General features: G+C 38.4%; 1 protein-coding gene across 5 annotated transcripts in view; it reads left to right on the top strand.

Moving 5' to 3' along the window:
• The window catches only part of LOC124163086 (elongation of very long chain fatty acids protein 4-like), an 89,230-nt gene that overhangs the window by 32,036 nt on the left and 39,758 nt on the right, over nucleotides 1–17,436 (top strand). For 2 of the 5 annotated variants that reach the window (XM_046539874.1, XM_046539878.1), the window contains exon 2: nucleotides 12,634–12,821. The exons of 2 other annotated variants lie outside the window; for them this stretch is intronic. The gene's annotated coding sequence lies outside the window, so the exon portion shown is untranslated. Of the gene's footprint in view, nucleotides 1–12,633; nucleotides 12,833–17,436 lie in introns of all 5 variants that reach the window. One more of the 5 variants, XM_046539879.1, reaches the window with a different exon arrangement.

Genomic DNA, 17,436 nt, shown 5'->3' on the forward strand with positions numbered 1-17,436 from the left:
CAGCGAAGTCATTCTCCCGTAATCGTACAAAATTATGTCCTTGGGCTACCATAAAAAACATTAATATTAAAACAAAACTAAACCGGCTTATGATTTCATGTACCATTTTATTACCTATAGAGAGAAATTAGTGAAGAAAAATAAATACATTCCCCAAATTTAATTTCCACAGACTATGATTCGTCATGTTCGTGGACGGTCCCATATAGATTTTCGAAGAGGTGTATATTGTATTAACAACATTTACTAAATAATTTGTTTGAAAATATATCATTAAACAAGCTAAAACATTCCAAAAAAGTCTTTTTGGGTTGCTTTTATTTCATTAATTTTTATAAAATAAAAAAACATTTATCCATCCCAAAAAAGCAGTGTCCGTGGAAACACAGGAAAAATGGGAAATTATTCACAGGAAATGGGGGGAGCCCTGAACATCCAATTTGTAGGAAGGAGATTGTCAGCTACAATGGGTTTTTTAGTTTATGCTTGGTTTAGTGAAGTTTATAATGCTGGAAGAAAAAGTTTAGTTCAGTTCTGTGAAAGAGCCTAGATCATTAGTCATGTCCGTGGACAAGTAAAAAGAAGTCACTCTGCACCTTTTAATAATAACATTTGAGATGTCTTTTACGGCTATAAGATGCAAGTTCAATGTAGTCTGGACAGCGTGCTAACCTATTGTCAGTCCAAACTATAACTTAATTTAGAGGAAATCGTCATGTCCGTGGACATCATGTCCGTGAACTCTGCAGTCCACGGTCATGACAGATGATAACGGACATGATGATACACTATAACTATAAAACAAACTTTTTCTCGTGAGTGAACACAATATTTCTCTTCTGCCATATCCGTGTGCATATATACATCATGTCTGTAGCCAACGCAAAAGTAAAAATTATAAAAAACAGTGTAAATATTACCAACGATCTCTGCAACTTAAGTCATTAGGTTGCATGCATGACAAACTGTAATTTTGGTTCTTATATAAACAAAAATTATTTTTTCTTAAATTTTCCTGTAGAAAATGTACGTTTTTAGGAGAATGACCCAGTGATCGCTCCAATGATAGCGGAAAAATGCCCGTTTCACCCGGTCATTTTCCGCGATAGCTCCAGGGACGGGAATCCCATCCATTTTTCCATCATTCGGCACTTCCCTTTTTCCGTCGCTGAAACCATCCCTTTGAATATGATAAGGATCTCTATGGGCTATGTAAATATGCAAGGCAATACGAGTATATCTGGACAGAATATAATAAGGACAAAATTGCAATTGACTAAAATCGTAGAAATCACTGCCGAGAATCAAACATCTTAAGAATACACAAATAGTCATCACCTTTGATGAGATCAGAAGACAATAGTTGACAGAGAATTATTATTTTTGCGGCGTGTTCTTCGTAGATCTTGCTTTAAACACTAGGCCATCTGCGTATTGAGGCCTTGTTTCTTCATCCGTTTCCTCCACCCTTATGCGAAAGGCTACCTCTCCCAGCTATCGGCTCGACTCATCAGTGTGACGGACCCGATGGACCGAGGGGAATTTGGGAGACTGGTTGGTTCACAGAAACCCCACTCATCAATGAAAGACGACAGGAAAAATCGAGAACATCACTCAGTAATCCAAAATCAACCCACAGCCCGTGAAACAGGTCTTCGCAAATAATCAACCAACGCAAAATAAATAAATTTTTGGCGCCCTAAGAGCTCACCCAGCATAAAATTCTTTCAAATGACTTAATGGCGGGTGGTATTTGGAGGAGGGGACCGACAACTGAGGTCATGTTCTCCTTAGGGAAGTGAATGAAAGAATGGGTGGAGGAAATACGGCGTCAGAATTAGCCTCCTCTTAACGAAAGGCGCCAAGGAGACCACGGATTGACGTCCCATCCGACGGACGGAGTGTTGCGCTCAAAATGTCCTTCTGTCCGCATCCAAGAAGGAATCGTTTAGTCTCTGAAATTTTTCGGCCACCGTCGGTATTTGAACCCGAGCCCACGGGGTGGGAAGCCAACACTTTTAGACCCACCACACCAACCCGATCCCCAATCAAATTTATTGAAATTCAATGTAAATGGTACATTATGTTCAGTTATAACAGTTTTCGATTTTCTCACTGGTTCTATGCCTCGGAGAGAAGATGATGCATCGATCGTGATCGTTCATACCGTGTGATTTATGCGCGTATTTACAATTTAAAGTTTACGCTATTAACGAGAAACTTCGGAATGTATGTTCATACAGTAGATCGATATGACATACCACCTGAATTACATGGATGAAAATCATATGGAATACATAATACTGCAATTCCTCAACTCGAAAACTTTGATTCCCTTGAGTACGATAATTTTGGCGCTTAGTTGAAAATAAATTACTTATAGTGCGAAATAAAACACTTCGTAACGTTCCGCAAAACTTTTTGACTACTGCGACCCTGGTTTTTTTCTCAAAAAAGTTTTGTGGAAAATTAAAAAGTGCTTATTTCGCACTACAGATCTGTGGTTCCACCAAAAGAAGTCTGAACACTTGATAGAAAATTACTTGTTGATTAGGTCCGTTGATGTCAGTCCATGGAGTGAACTGTATTCGATATACTTAGAGGTTATACCCTACCTTGGTTTATTTTATTGGTAGCTTCGAATCATATGAATTGCGTATGACGAAGGGGATAGTACTTATCCCTCACGAAATTTTTGCAAGATATACACAGAATTGCGCGAACAGTGAGCTATTGAGGGTATCCGTAATATTTTACTCATTTTTAATTTAACGGTAGCAGATTTTTTCACTATGCGTCTTTGCCTATTTAACATGAGCCAATTTCCTTTTGCTGCATACATTAATAGACATTTTCATTAAAATTTATTTGACATTCTGTGGTCATATAAATCTTTCTTCCCCACTAATATCAGCAACTGCGCCCACCTGGAAAAAATCAATGGGCACATAATTACAGTTAATTGGACTAAAGAATTGTTTTAGCCCGTACAATGGAGGTCAACGGACCGAGAGCGCTGTAAAATGAGTAGATAATTGACTGAGATGATCCTTCAAAGTAGATAGGTATCGTCCTCAGAGGAAGTACATGCGAGAAAATGATCTTGGTTCTAATGATTCTATCGTAACGGGTACTGTTTCCTTTGGCATAAATATATTTACCCTATTAGTTACAAAAGTTACACAGTACTGGTAACGGTTAAGGATTTTTCTGATGTACGATTAAGATCGAAGTATGGAAAAAAGCTTTAATCGCTAGAAAATGCGGTGGAAGTTACGAATCATTTGGTTTGGAGCTAATAAACCTTTCCAGAACTTATTACGAAAGAAAAGTTAACTGATTTTAATTTTCAAAATAAGAGAATTATTTTTTTCTTTCAAGTGCATGATATTTTTTTCATGGCGAACATTTTTCTACTTAATGGTACTCGTAGGCGTTTTTCAGGTGATGCATTCTTAGATAGCACCCTAAGGAGAATGAGAAAATCGGCCATGGCTTGCATTTTTATGTGATGCTAAACAATGCGATATTTTGGCAAACTCACGAACTCCTTATGATGAAGAAATAAAGAATTAATATGGCTCTTAAGGGAGCGTGTATAAAAGGAGACCCAAGGAAATACGGAAAAAGAGGAAAAAAATTATATACCGTATTCTGAATTAGTTTAATGAATCTTACGCGCGGGGATGTCTGTGGCATGCAGTGATTTTCCTTGGCATAGAGCATTATTCGAATAAATTAATTTTTTTCTTCCTTTTGACCTCTATGTATAACGATGATTAGTGTCTTGGAGTATAGGTCTTGGAGAATTTAAATGCAAATTTTTGCCAAAGTTTTGGTATATTTATACACCTTCATCAGGGCGTTTTTTCAATGAATTGGATTTGTTTATTGATGATATAATTTTTGTCGCAATGTTTACTGTGCATGTATGCATATATTTATTTATATAACACAAATATATCCCAGGTTGGACACACACAGTACAGAGCACAATTAAATATACAAAAGACTCACATAACTAGTTTTTCGGTGGCATTATCACCTTCCTCAGAGTGAGGAAAAATACTGAGGATGGAATTAGGAAAAGGTGGTAGTGCCACCGAAAATTTAGTTACGTGAGTCTTTTGTATGTTTAATTGTGCTCTGTACTGTGTGTGCTCAACCTGGTATATATTTGTGTTATATACCTCATCGAGGAGCATATTGAGATATTTATTTATACATGCATATATAAATATAAATGGTTCAAGCCACTATCACTAAAACATAGACACATAAAAAGAAAAACTGATACGGGAAAAACAAAACTCGAAGCTTTCGAAGTTGTAACTTCTTTCTCAGCCAGAAAATAAAATGACTCTCTGGCTGAGAAAGAAGTTACAACTCCGAAAGCACCGAGTTTTATTTTTCCCGTGTGAGTTTTTCTTTTTATGTATCTATGTTTTAGTGATAGTGGCTTGAACCATTTATAATTATGTTCTACCTGCATCTCATTTTTCCACAACATTGTGCATGTATAAATATACATTTATTTATCTAATATGTATGAGTTACATCAAATAACAAATCCAATTCATTGCAAAAATAACCCTGATGAAGGCATATAAATATGTTGGCAAAAATTTTAATTTAAATTCTTCAAGATCTATAAACTTAAAACTGTGTGAGTGGTAGGCGTTATAAATACTGACTTAACCCCTAATTGAGAGAAGTGCCGTAAGCCTCCATTGCTCGTGTAATTGCCCAACTGTTAATCTTTCCGCGCGCTTACTGCTCATTGCACGCTTGCTTTAAGTTTGCTGCTCCCGCTGCATGGGATGTTACGAAGCTATCGTTCCAGTAATCTTTTGATTCGCGTCACATGTGTAACTTCTCGCGTAATAAGCTCTGGCTGATGAGTGCAATTATCCCTTACAAATCTCGCGGTTAACGGTGGCGGTTATGCATACCATAATTTAATGCTCCACAGCTCGAAATGAGAGAGTACACCTATATGTCTGTGGGTAAATATCTTTCTCGAGGCCTAATTGTGATGGCTAATTGGCCCCTGTGAATTTCAAGGAAAGGGTCGAGGATCCGCTGGGTAAACTTAAAATTAGAAACTCACTGATCAATGGGGAGGTCGTCATTGTGGTATCTCGGTCGATCGATGAAGACTCGCGTCAATAGTATTTCGGTCTAGCTTCCGAAGAGCCATGCCGTGGTTATCCGCAGTTGGCTGCCCCAGGTTAGCGTAGGAAATCCGAGGAGAAGACACATTAGTGGAGTAAATGCCACACAAAGATATCGTACAGTCAACTTAATTTTAAATTCGCAAACTTGACGTTTTCAATTGGTTTATGGTCCTCATTAATTATTAACATTTTTCAATTCCAGGCAGACATATACATAAAGTGCAACTTGTTTATTACGGCCTCGGCCGTAAGGTCAAGACGAGTGTAACGTCATTCGTTTTTAAGTCCCGCCAAACTTAAAAGGGTAATCATTGATAAAACCTGAGATTCATCGTTAAAATATTCCAAAACCTCGTATATAACATCAACAAAATCCAACTCCAGGCAACAAAGGACTGCCTGAAAGAAAATAGAGATTTCTTTCAGTAAGACTTCATATAACCATGCTTGTAAGCTTTGAATTTTTTTAAATATGGTATTGTGCCTGTACTTAAACATAATACTGTATTAGTTGTATAAAAATTTCATTTTGATGACTTTTTTTACACACAACTTCATTAGCAAAACATTATTAGTTTTAAATTCAGTTGTTTTTACACCAATAAGCTCATTAGAGCATGTATTTATGAAAAATCGTAGCTTTTTATTTCTTCAGTGTTATTGATCAATTAGTTCCATAATTCTTTTATAGTGTCACTCTGATATAGCGTTAATAATTGCGTGGTCTCACAAATACGTTATAATGAAGTTATACTGTTTCTTCTGATGATGATTGAAAGCCAATCGAAACAGGAGAGGTAGAATTTGTGTAATTAAAATTTAGTGGACAGTACGATTTTTATTGTATCATTTAATATGCTGTTCTATAATATCTGAAAGTAAAGTTGACTTCATTAATGGAGCTAGGAATTTCCGTGTTGTTAGTCAGTACCATTTGTGACTCGTAGAATGGCCCAATTTTATATCTGATTAGGATTAAATCTTATTTTCATCAAGGAAAAAAAGGTTAGCGGAAAGTATTGGTAAGTGGTAGCTCGGAAAAATGTTCCCATATTACAAATTTAAGCCTACTTATCCAGAGGTCAGGCTAAATAAATTCATTGTCGTCGTCGAGTTCGCTTAGTATAGCTGTGACACGATGCTAATATACAAATGTAGTGAACAGCGATTAACGTAAAAAAAAATGACCGCAGAAGTTCGAAATGGCACAAAAGTGAGTACATATAAACTAAGTATAGCATATAACTAATACCAGGATAACGCTGGGTAGTAAGCATAGACGCATTTAGGGGGGAAGGGCATGGGGGTACGTGCCCCCCCCCCCAGATGCTTAAAAAATAGGCAAGATTTTCAATACGGTTCCGTTATCATTACGTTCGTTCTGTTTTGTGTAATCAGTAATAGAATTCAATGTAGACGGTACTTGAAAAACTTTTCTTTTGCACGTAAATTCAAGTACCAAAAGTTATATCTCTAATAAAATAAAAAAAGAATGTAACGAACCGAGGTGGTGTTATTACGCGAAAGTGAGAAAATCATTGAGGCGACAGAGAGATCATCCTATGCAAAGATGAAAACACGTAATCCCTACTGATTTATCAGCTATTGATCGCGAGTTAACAATAAAATAGGATAAGCTGTCTGAAAGGAGCATAATAGAAAACTGTCGTTATTATGTGTGCATGTGATTAATATTTTCATATTCACCACTTTTATACTAAAATAAAGAGAATATTTCGCACAGTAATAGTTACGTGTTGTTTAGTTTTTAATCTCAAAGATGGGAAGACCGTTTGCTTGAAGACCAGTGATGTATTTGGGCCGGTATGGCGTACTCCCTAAAATCTAAACTCGTTATAAGCGTACCGGTTAAACTAAGTACCTTTTTAAATCTGTAAAAAATAGCCTTACTGTAAATTTTTCAATGGATTTCAGAAAGAAAAATTGGAGATGATTATTAACTTTTTCAGCGTTATCTCGTGGCACTACTTGGAACTAATATACGAGGTGTGTTCAAAAAATATCGCGACTTTTGTGTTTTTTCAAAAATTATTTATTTATTCATGAATATCTATTTTGTCCCCTTCAAAGTAATCCCCATGAGATATTATACACTTGTGCCAACGGTTTTTCCAATCTTCGAAGCACTTCAAAAAATCATTTTTTTTATCTTGTTCAGCTCCTCCTTCGATGCCGTCTTTATCTCGTCAATCGTAGCGTAACGTCGTCCTTTCATGGGTCTCTTCAGTTTAGGGAACAAGAAAAAGTCACAGGGGGGCAGATCTGGGGAATACGGTGGCTGCGGCATCATTAGTGTGTTGATTTTGGCCAAAAAGTCGCGCACAAGCAACGATGTGTGAGCAGGGGCGTTATCGTGGTGCAAAAGCCAATTTTTCTTCTTCCACAAATCCGGGCGTTTCTGGCGGATTGCTTCGCGCAAATTGCGCATAACTTGCAGGTAATATTCCTTATTGACCGTTCTACCCTGTGGCAAGAACTCATAGATATTCATGAATAAATAAATTATTTTTGAAAAAACACAAAAGTCGCGATATTTTTTGAACACACCTCGTAAGAGTTGGAGTTTGACATTTCAATCGCGGCCAGATTTATAACACATGTTCAGCTGTTGGCAATTTTTGGTGAGTACCGACAAAATTTTTTCCCAACTACGCAACTGCACCCTACCCCCCAAAAAAATCCTGGATCCGCCCTTGGAGCAGTAGGTAATTGTCTTCGAAATTGTATTCATTCGACGTCGCGTTCGTTGATTCTTGGCGAGCGGTAGTTGAGGCTGGAGTGTAATGTGACACCCTCGAGGAGACTGTCCTTTCGTTCACTCTCAGTGGATCGAAGTGTTTTTGGGGTTGCGGTGCGCGGATCCCTCGCATTATCTCGCCCACACTCCGATAGCGTTGTGGGGTCCACACCCACCCACGCGTCTCTCTTTTTGCGCTGTGGTGGCTCTGTACGCCCACGGATGTCTCTCTGAATCAATTACGTTCCGTGGGGACGAAGCCGTGGCTAGATAGGAAAGTGAATAGGGTGGTTTCCAGTTATTTTTTTATTGCCTAAATCGAAAAATCATTACTCCTGGAGTACGTATTTCACGCTTTTAGATTTTTAAATGGTGATAACTATTTTTCGCAATTAAGTTGAAAGTGAAAATTTTCAAGCGTGCGAAAACGCGACGGATGAATGCTGGGAAAAGCCCACGTGACGTCATTCTGGTTCCGGCTGCCGCCGTGTGAGGCCACCTTGTTGCGAGGCTATGAGAGCCGCTACGATGCAGGCTGCTAGCAGGTAGCAGAGTACCCTGTTAGCAGGTAGCGCTTGGATTAAATAAGGATTATTAATACCCTATCAAACGAAGGAAACTTTCCGACCTTAGGCAGTTTTAATAGGCGATTATTGAGAGATGTTTCTCTGAGCTCTGTGCCACATGCATGCATTGATAATTTCAGACGATGTAAAACTCCTGACTACTCGTATAGAATCTAGGTCCCTGTGACGTCGCGCGGAGTGGCATCGCATGGCCTCCAATCTGGCCTTTTTCAAATGAGGTTAAAATTGACCATTTACATTCGTCTAAACTGGTATTTCTAAAACCAAATAATTTGTATATAATGAATAGACTTATGGTGGGTAACGAATCGCAATCAGTGCCTTTCGTTTTCTTTGATGAAGGAAACTACCCTATTTGCGCAATGGGGAAGTTGGAAGAAATACGCATCTTCCACATCTATCTACATCTAAGCACTAACCCGCAACTGTGTGTTCGATAGCTGTGCGGCGGAAGGAGTTAACGTGTTAAACGTAGCGTACGAATGGCGAGAATTCTCGTAATTTTTTTCCTTAGCGAAGATGCAGCTGACGGATGACAAGGATTATCCTCATTTAGGACGGTCAACTTAAGCATTTTTAGGGCCGTTTTACACGGGGCACATACTTGCACAATCTGACGTGTGTACGAAGTCGCAATCAAAATTGTGTCGTGTAAAGCGGTGAATTGCCAGAACGCATGGGAGAATACATGGACGTGAGGTGGCAAAATATGCCCTGTTTTAATTTCGTTCGTGTATTCGCGCAATTCTACGCCGTATTGAGAATGAAATGCGGTTATAACCTGCGCAATTACGTGTCCGTGTAAAACGGGCTTAAAGCCATACTATAGGTATTGAGAGAATAGAAACTAGGCATGTGTGCTCAACTTGCGGCGTTCCACTCCAAAATGTTAAATGTTTCTTGGAGTATCATACCAGAAAGAGATTCTGAATTTATTTGTGAGTATGACATTCATAGAATATTTTAATTTTTAAACTAGCTCCAGAAATCTGATGGAAGTTTTGCTCAGTGACGGATATTTAAAAAGAACTGCCGGACCAGAGGGTTAAAAGGATTTTAAATAACCTGGTATGGAGCATGTCTAGGCATCAGCCGTTAACCTTCACGAGAACTCTAAAAAAATCTATGAACGCGTTGTGACATGTTTGACTGCCTGAGTTGGATTAGCCTACTATTCATCAAACTAAAAATACAAAATAAATAATCACGTAGTAGATGAAATTAAGCCGGAAAGAATTTAGAATGCTGTGGGATGAATAAAAATTGCGGCCATCTCAATCTGTTGCTTATGCGCATTAGTTAAAAATCCGGTATGATTTAATGCAGGTGCGGTGAATGTAGGTAAGTGCACGATGCTCATTTGAACATAATAGCACGAAGAAAAATGAGAAATGAAGATAGGAAGATTGCTAATAGCTTCAGGCTACACGCAGTGAAATAAATAAAAATCCTACTGAAATTATAATGCCGGAATGAACGGCGAATGCGTGAAAGGACCAGAGCTTCTGGGGAGTAATTAACTCATGGGTACCTACTAATGGTATACTTGGACGGCGACAAGACTTGGAATCAAGTAAGATTTCTAAAACCAAATAAATAATTTGTATATTATGAACACACTTAAAGTGGGTAAATAATCGCAATCAATGCCTTTCGTTTTCTTTGATGAAGGAAACTACCCTATTTGCGCAAAGGGGAAGTTGGAAGGAATGTGAGTCTTCCACATCTATCTACATCTAAGCACTAACCCGCAACTGTGTGTTCGATAGGTGTGTGGCGGAAGGAGTTAACGTGTTAGACGTTACGCACGAATGCCGAGAATTCTCGTCATTTTTTTCCCTAGCGAAGATGCAGCAGACGGATAACACGCTGTTTTTACGTACTTCCTCAGTTGCGACAGTATGAATGACCGCAAGATAGAATTCATGTAGCATAGGTTCATCTCAACCCCAAAAATCGCTCGCGGCCACAAAAATGAGAGCGACGGGATGGATTAAAAAAAAGAGCCGATTCGCACATATTTCTTGCGTCACGTGCAACAAAATTGTGGGGTGGAAGCTTTTGATCTTCATTGCTCACTAAAATTAGGAAAAAAATCATATCATTACCACGTAGTAGATTAATTTCGGCTGGAACTAATTCGGAATGTTTTTGAGATGAATAGCAATTGCGGCCATTCCAGTCTGTAGCTTATGCGCATGAGTTAAAAATCTGCTATGATTCAATGCAGGAGCGGTGAATGTAGGTAAGTGCACGATGCTCATTTGAAGATAATAGCTCAGAGGAAAATGAGAAACGGAGAAATGAAGTATTACTGATAGCGTCCGACTTCACGCAGTGAAACTTTTCCATTTTGAGAGATTATTTCTATTTTATTAAAATTCGCAAACAAAATACATGGAACAAGTGAGGAAGAAGGATGTGAAAAAGAGGGAATACGTAGGTGTGAAAAGATTATCTGAAAGAGTGGGGAGCTACGTCAAACCAATCTTAGGATTTTTAACCAATAATGATTATGATGAAGGTTCATTAGTTTAAATGTTTAATCGGCACGACCAGGATACTCTTATTTTCCGGAGGTATGGGCAGCTTATGGTTGATGTATCGTGTTCTACGAGTATTGGTAGAAAATAAATAGGCTGAAGTGAGTGTAGGTATTCACGAAATATTTCCATTTCTATGCCCGACTGGTGTATGGATACTGAGAATACTGCAAGAAATTTAACTATGAAAACAATTTTTTCTAAATTTCTTCATTCATAAATTTAAATACTCCTTTGTATTATAAAACTATCTGATTATTCAGATCGGAATCATTGCCATCGATTGGTAAGAATTCATCCAACTGGTGAAACGACAAATCCCCATTACTCACTCTTTTTGTATTGAGATGCCTTTGGAGGATGATGCTGTTCCACTTATTGTTAGTGAAAGGGAGAGAACTTAAAATGATTTAATTTAAAAGAATCAACTTATTAGTAAACTTTTTTAAATGCTTCATCATTTCTCTGTATCAAATCGTCAGGAATACATTTATCAGTGGAATACTTTGGTAAAATAATACAAAAATTACAAATGGATTCCTCACAAAAGATATTGGATTTAGTTCACAAATGAAAAGACGACTTCGTTGACTTCCACTGATTTATTTTCTTGGCACGACATGCTTCGATCCTTAGAGGTCATTTTCAAGAACCTTATTACTACGTAAGTAGTTTCATAGATACTTGAAAATGACTTCTATGGATCGAAACATGTCGTACCAAGAAAATAAATCAGTGGAAGTCAACGAAGTCGTCTTTTCATTTGTGAATATCAAATTCCACATAGTTGAGCCGGATTCCATTGTACGTATTGGATTAAGTTCTCTTTTGTGAAGAATACTTTCTGAAACACTTAGCCATTTCGCCAAATAAATGTATCCGTAAACATAAATAAGCTCTCCTACTCTCATCATCTTCCGTATCCCTCCCACCTGCATGCGTAAATCTTTCCTGTGGAGACGCCTGGTGTCCCAAATACGTTACCCGTCTTCCTTTGCCCCTCCTCCGGGGACGCACCCCACTGCCCCACCGGGAGCATCTTCATCCCCCTTGTTCCTCCCGTAGTCCCTCCCCTCCCTCCGTCCTCCCCCACGCTCCTCTCAGGAACCCATCCCACCGCACCCACCCTTCCCTTCGCCCAAAGCATCATCGTCGTCTCACAGAGAGAAGATTCAGTACGGAAAACTGTTACAGGTTAACCGTGGTGGGGATGCGATGCGGCCTACGGTAACGGTGTGGAGTAGGGGGTGTGGGTTAGTTTTTGGTCCCGCGGTGGGAGGAGGAGGAAACGGGGCTTATTGTTGCCGCGTGGGATGGGGCAGAGAGTCCGGGTAGAATCGAAACCAAATGGGGTAGTGAGATGGTCGGCTGGTGGAGAGAGAGGAGGAGAAATGAAGTTTTTAAAAAAGGTGGGGGGGTATGAGGAGGTGTAAAAAAAAGGGGAGAGGGGTCCTATAGTCCGTCAAGTGTTTCTATGGAGACGAGGCATTCTGTGATCGGTCGTTGATGAAGGCACTGGTCCTCCGTGGTCCCCTAAGACGTTCCTCATTTGCCGTTTCTGTCGCCAGGGATCTGCCCAGTGAAGTCGTCGTCGAGCTCCGTGGACTGAGGAAGCAGAAGGATTGGTTGTGCTGCCAGAAGGAAGACGAGACTGGGATCCCTGTATCCGGAGCGGAGAGTCCCTGCTGTAATTTCCGTGGAGAAGGAGCCACGGGGCCGCAAAGAGGCAGGAGGGCCGCAAGTCACAACGCACCAGGTGTGGATACGGTCAGCGGGATTAATGGTTTTGTTATTTTTTATCGAAACGGATTTAGGAGCACTTCAAATGGTGATTGCTACGATACGAGTACTGGATCAGTTGAATCCAGGGTCAAGAAAGCCCAGGACCTCCAACCTTGCCGACCGCTACATATGCTAGATGGAAAAACGAGCGAAAATCCGTTTGTGAGGATAGTGCATTTCGGGGAGCAAAAACAGTCGTATGGAATGATACTAATTTATCCTCGAAGTTGCATTATTGTCCGAACGGACAGCAGGCTTTTTTTGTCGAAACGGATTTAGGAGCACTGAACGCAAAAAAATGGATTGGTGGTTGCTATGATCCGAGTACTGGATCGGTTGAATCCAGGGTCAAGCCAGCTCAGGACCTGCTAGAAGTTGTTCCATGTCTTTCGGCCGTGTGCCTTAGCGTGGATACCATTCGTCTTTTCGACTTTCCAGGAGTTTGGTGCATAAAATGATTAATTTTTCTCTCGAGGAAACTCGGAAATCCGCAATACTTACCAATCCAGTTCTTTTTGATTGATTGTGAAGGGATGTTTATTTATTTCTGTACCACCAAAAACAGCACCATTGGCTTTTACATTGCGACTTTTAACTTAGCATTCAAACGCACACGAGCATGCATTCCTAGGATAAAGGCTACCTACCCTGGCGTGACTCGAAACGGATTTTGGAGCATTGGACGCAAACAATGCAATGTTAGTTGCCATGACCTGAGCACTGGATTAGTTGAATCCACGGTCAAAGCAGCCCAGGATCTCAGATATTGCCGACCACTACGCATGCTAGATGAGAAAATGAGCGTAATTAGAATGTGATGATAGTACGTTTTTGGGTGCAAAAACTGTGGTATGGAATGCTAATAATTTATTCTCCAATTCGCATTATTGTTCGAATTTTAGGGGTGGAGAAAAAATTTCCTAAGAGGATGATTTTCAATTGACATCGACGGGCGAGAAAAACCCATTCCCATGGACTGAATAACGGGCCCTCACGCATTGAATTGAATTTTTTAAAGCGTTTGAAGGGAAATCGCAGCTGCGTTAAAATTATCTACTTAATAATTAAAATATAAAATAAATTTACAGATGTTTTGCTTTATAAAAAAATCTTTCTTTCTCTTCAATGAAGCTTTGGATCGTAATGTTTCCCACAGATAGAGCTTGAAGTGCTGCGGGGAATAATAGTTAACCGCGGTACTGAGCCATGGAGAAAATATGCACGTATTGCATTTAAGAGAATTTTTATTGAACTTACAGTGCTCAGTAACATATTGTTGGATGGTCTCTGTACAATGGACGCCATTACGAGTTCAATACGTTCATCTTAGTTCCATTATGCCAAGGCTCTTATTAATTTGGTAACATTGTAACAGTATATTTCGAAACGCTGGTATGGACTAAGGAAAATATTTCGCTATCTAACCTAACTTCATCATCACAAACACTTATTTACATTATTTACCCTCGTATCCAGTGGATGTTGAAGGCCTTGTAATTGAGAGCTTCGCGTCCGTGATTGATAAGAAATTGACTGGTTGAGTTGGCCTGAGTCGCATCTTCTCGTCGCGTCTTCAGACGTATGTCAATTAGTAGGAACTCTTTTATCTTTTGGCCATATGCCTTAGCGAGGATACCATCCGTATTTTCCACTTCCCAGGAGTTAGATTCATAAAAATGGTTAATTTTCCATCCATGGAGACTCGGGTATATACAGAATACTATAACAATCCAGTTCTTTGTGATTGACAGTGAAAGAATACTTCCTGAGAAATAGTTTGCTTCTTGTGAGCCGTTGATACAACTCAAGGTTCAACAAATATGCCACGAAAATCTACGATTCAATTCCAAGCACGCTAAATGAATAAGAGGATGCATATTTACTTTAACTTTGAATTATTTATTTCGATTTCCTAGTTAAAGCCATACAACTTTTTTTTCGAATGGTAAGCTCTGACCTAATCATGAAAAATTTGAACCTTTGGTTAAACATTCAAAGTTACTGAAAATTTTCCACTAATACGTAATTGTACGACCGGTTTCAATGCATTTTATTTTAACACCAGGTGAATATGTTAGAATTCAACAAAATAAATCCTGGAATAACTTCCCTAGTTCGGGTTTTAGCATAGCGGTGCGATTTTGGCTCTCTTCTGGTACTTCAACGCCTTCTTTGAATGTGAATGTAATTTTGCACCGAGTTTTGAATTGGTATCATAAACTCATTCAGTGCTCTGAAATTTCATAATATTACTCTTTCCATGTCTTTAGCGTTATATTCAGTAGCTGCATAAACAGTTTTATTGGAAATTTTGAAGTTTTTTCGGCTTGCATTTCATGGAATATCAGGGAACTAATAAAAACTGAGGCTAACTTATCACAAGAGACTACTCATTTGTATTCCGGCCGTGAATCAACAAGTTCTATGTTAGTAAATGATTTCATGGTCATCTCTGAAAAGTAACAGGAGATTTCGGCACTGAAAAAATGCCTGAAAAGACTGCAGCATGATTCATTCAAATGTAGTACAAGTATTTTTGAGAAATAAATTAATGGTAGATAGCGTAAATTCATACGGTAGTTATAACAATGTGATATCTGCTCTCAGTGGCGAGAAAAAATATCATCTTCAGTGGAAACACGGACTTCATTGGTGGACAAGTTTTCTCTTTTCCTTCGCCTGTTATTTCATTCAAGTATACATAACTCTTTACGACGAAGGATTCAAATGCTCCATAATTAGTGAGAGAACATCATTCGAACAAAAAAGGTCATATGGCTTCAATTAGGTAATCGAGATAAATAATTCAAAATTAAAGTAAAATTATACATCCTCTTATGCATTGAGCTGGCATGGAGTTCAAACGTGAGTTTTCGTGGCATATTAGTTGAAAGATTTTTGTTTGGGATCCATATTTTTATTTTAGTGAGTGAAATACATTTTTAGTGATGATTTTGTGATATGATTCGAAAGAAATAGACAATCAAACTTTCAATGAGAACTCTACTGCATGTTAAAGCCCGGAATGATGCTATAATTACGGAATCATTTACGTTGAACGTCCATAGTTATAAATATGCAATTCAGGGGATACAACTATAATTTATTATCGCCTCTACCGTAAATTTATTTACTTGATGCTTCTATTTTTAAAGACGGTATTGGATCAATTGGATGCTAGAAAATAAATAAACGCTTCATAAAAAATGAAATCTGAAAGCGAAGCTCTTCCTTTATGCTTATTATTTTTCTTGATGACTAATTGTACATATTTATTTCTCCGTGTGTAATTTACTTTTCATTCACTACCCCTTTTCAGAATTTTTTATTGCTTTAAGACATCTATTCATGCTGTCCAATTTATTTACATTAGTAGTTCATGTATAGCCTTCTACCTTAAGATTTGTTTTGAGTAAAAGTTAGGTAGAAATAATAATACGTGGTTATCATTGAAGGGACGTATTGGATAGAGGAAAGAGATATCATTATGTGACATATTGAAATTGGTTTCACGCAGTGGAAAATAGATAGATAAATTGTTTCCCTATCTCAAAAATGAAATTGCTCATGCATCTTGTTTTTCTGCGTGAAATCATGTTCTTGTTCTAGCATTCTTGCGCTCCTTAATTTAGAGAAACGAGTCGCAAAAAATGTACTTTCTCTCCATTGTGAGAGACGTCTTCACTAGGATAGATCTCTCTGTTGCAATGGTCCACTAATCCCGCGAATCTCTACGGCATGAGCTGAAAGAGATGCTGTATCAAATCATGAAGGGCAATCACATCCTGGTGAAATCAATATCCTGTTCTTACTTAACGCTTGCCATCAACCTCCAAGGATCTGTGTTGTTCTTAGAGCTTCCGAACTAGATGACAGCCAAGATTATCTCATTTCCCTTCTGCATTGTTGTTAATTTCGTTTATAAACATTATTTTACTTTCAAGCAATATTCCGAGGCTGTCATAAAAGAATAAAACTTAGCTAATTGCACAATAATTAATTAACTTGCGATTGGATTCGATAAAATGCATCATATTCTGGCATCACCGTATCGAAACCGGTCGCAAGTTAATAACATATTGCAGAACTAGCCAAGTTTTTTCATTTCCGACAGTCATGAAAGAGTTTCATCAAGTAACGCCTCAAACCATTGCAATGTTCCAAAGCGTTTGTGGAGATGAATAATACAGAATAGCTCCATCTATCTAGTTCATCATCATAGACATCGATCTAATTAATTTATAAGTTCATATTAATCATAGATTTCTTTGCGATCTCTTTCTCTAGTTCTCTTTACAATAACAGTCACTAACTTAGATACATTTAAAAAACTCCAGGAGTCCTTGGCAACAATACAAAATATGATGGCAACATATACGGTCACCGCACGTTCATGTGTTACCGTCTTCGTTTGAGGATATAAGTTAAAAACGTACCGTGCGATAGTGAATCAGTTCAGTGAAAAATAACCACTCAACAACTCTGTTATTTCTCATATAATATATTTCTCAACCTGGAAACAGTTTAGCTGCTGATCCTTTCATAGACCGCAATATTTTCCCCTAGATAAAGAAAATTATGTTCTCTCG

This window comes from Ischnura elegans, chromosome 7 (genome assembly GCF_921293095.1).
Source record: "Ischnura elegans chromosome 7, ioIscEleg1.1, whole genome shotgun sequence".
NCBI lineage: Eukaryota > Metazoa > Arthropoda > Insecta > Odonata > Coenagrionidae > Ischnura > Ischnura elegans.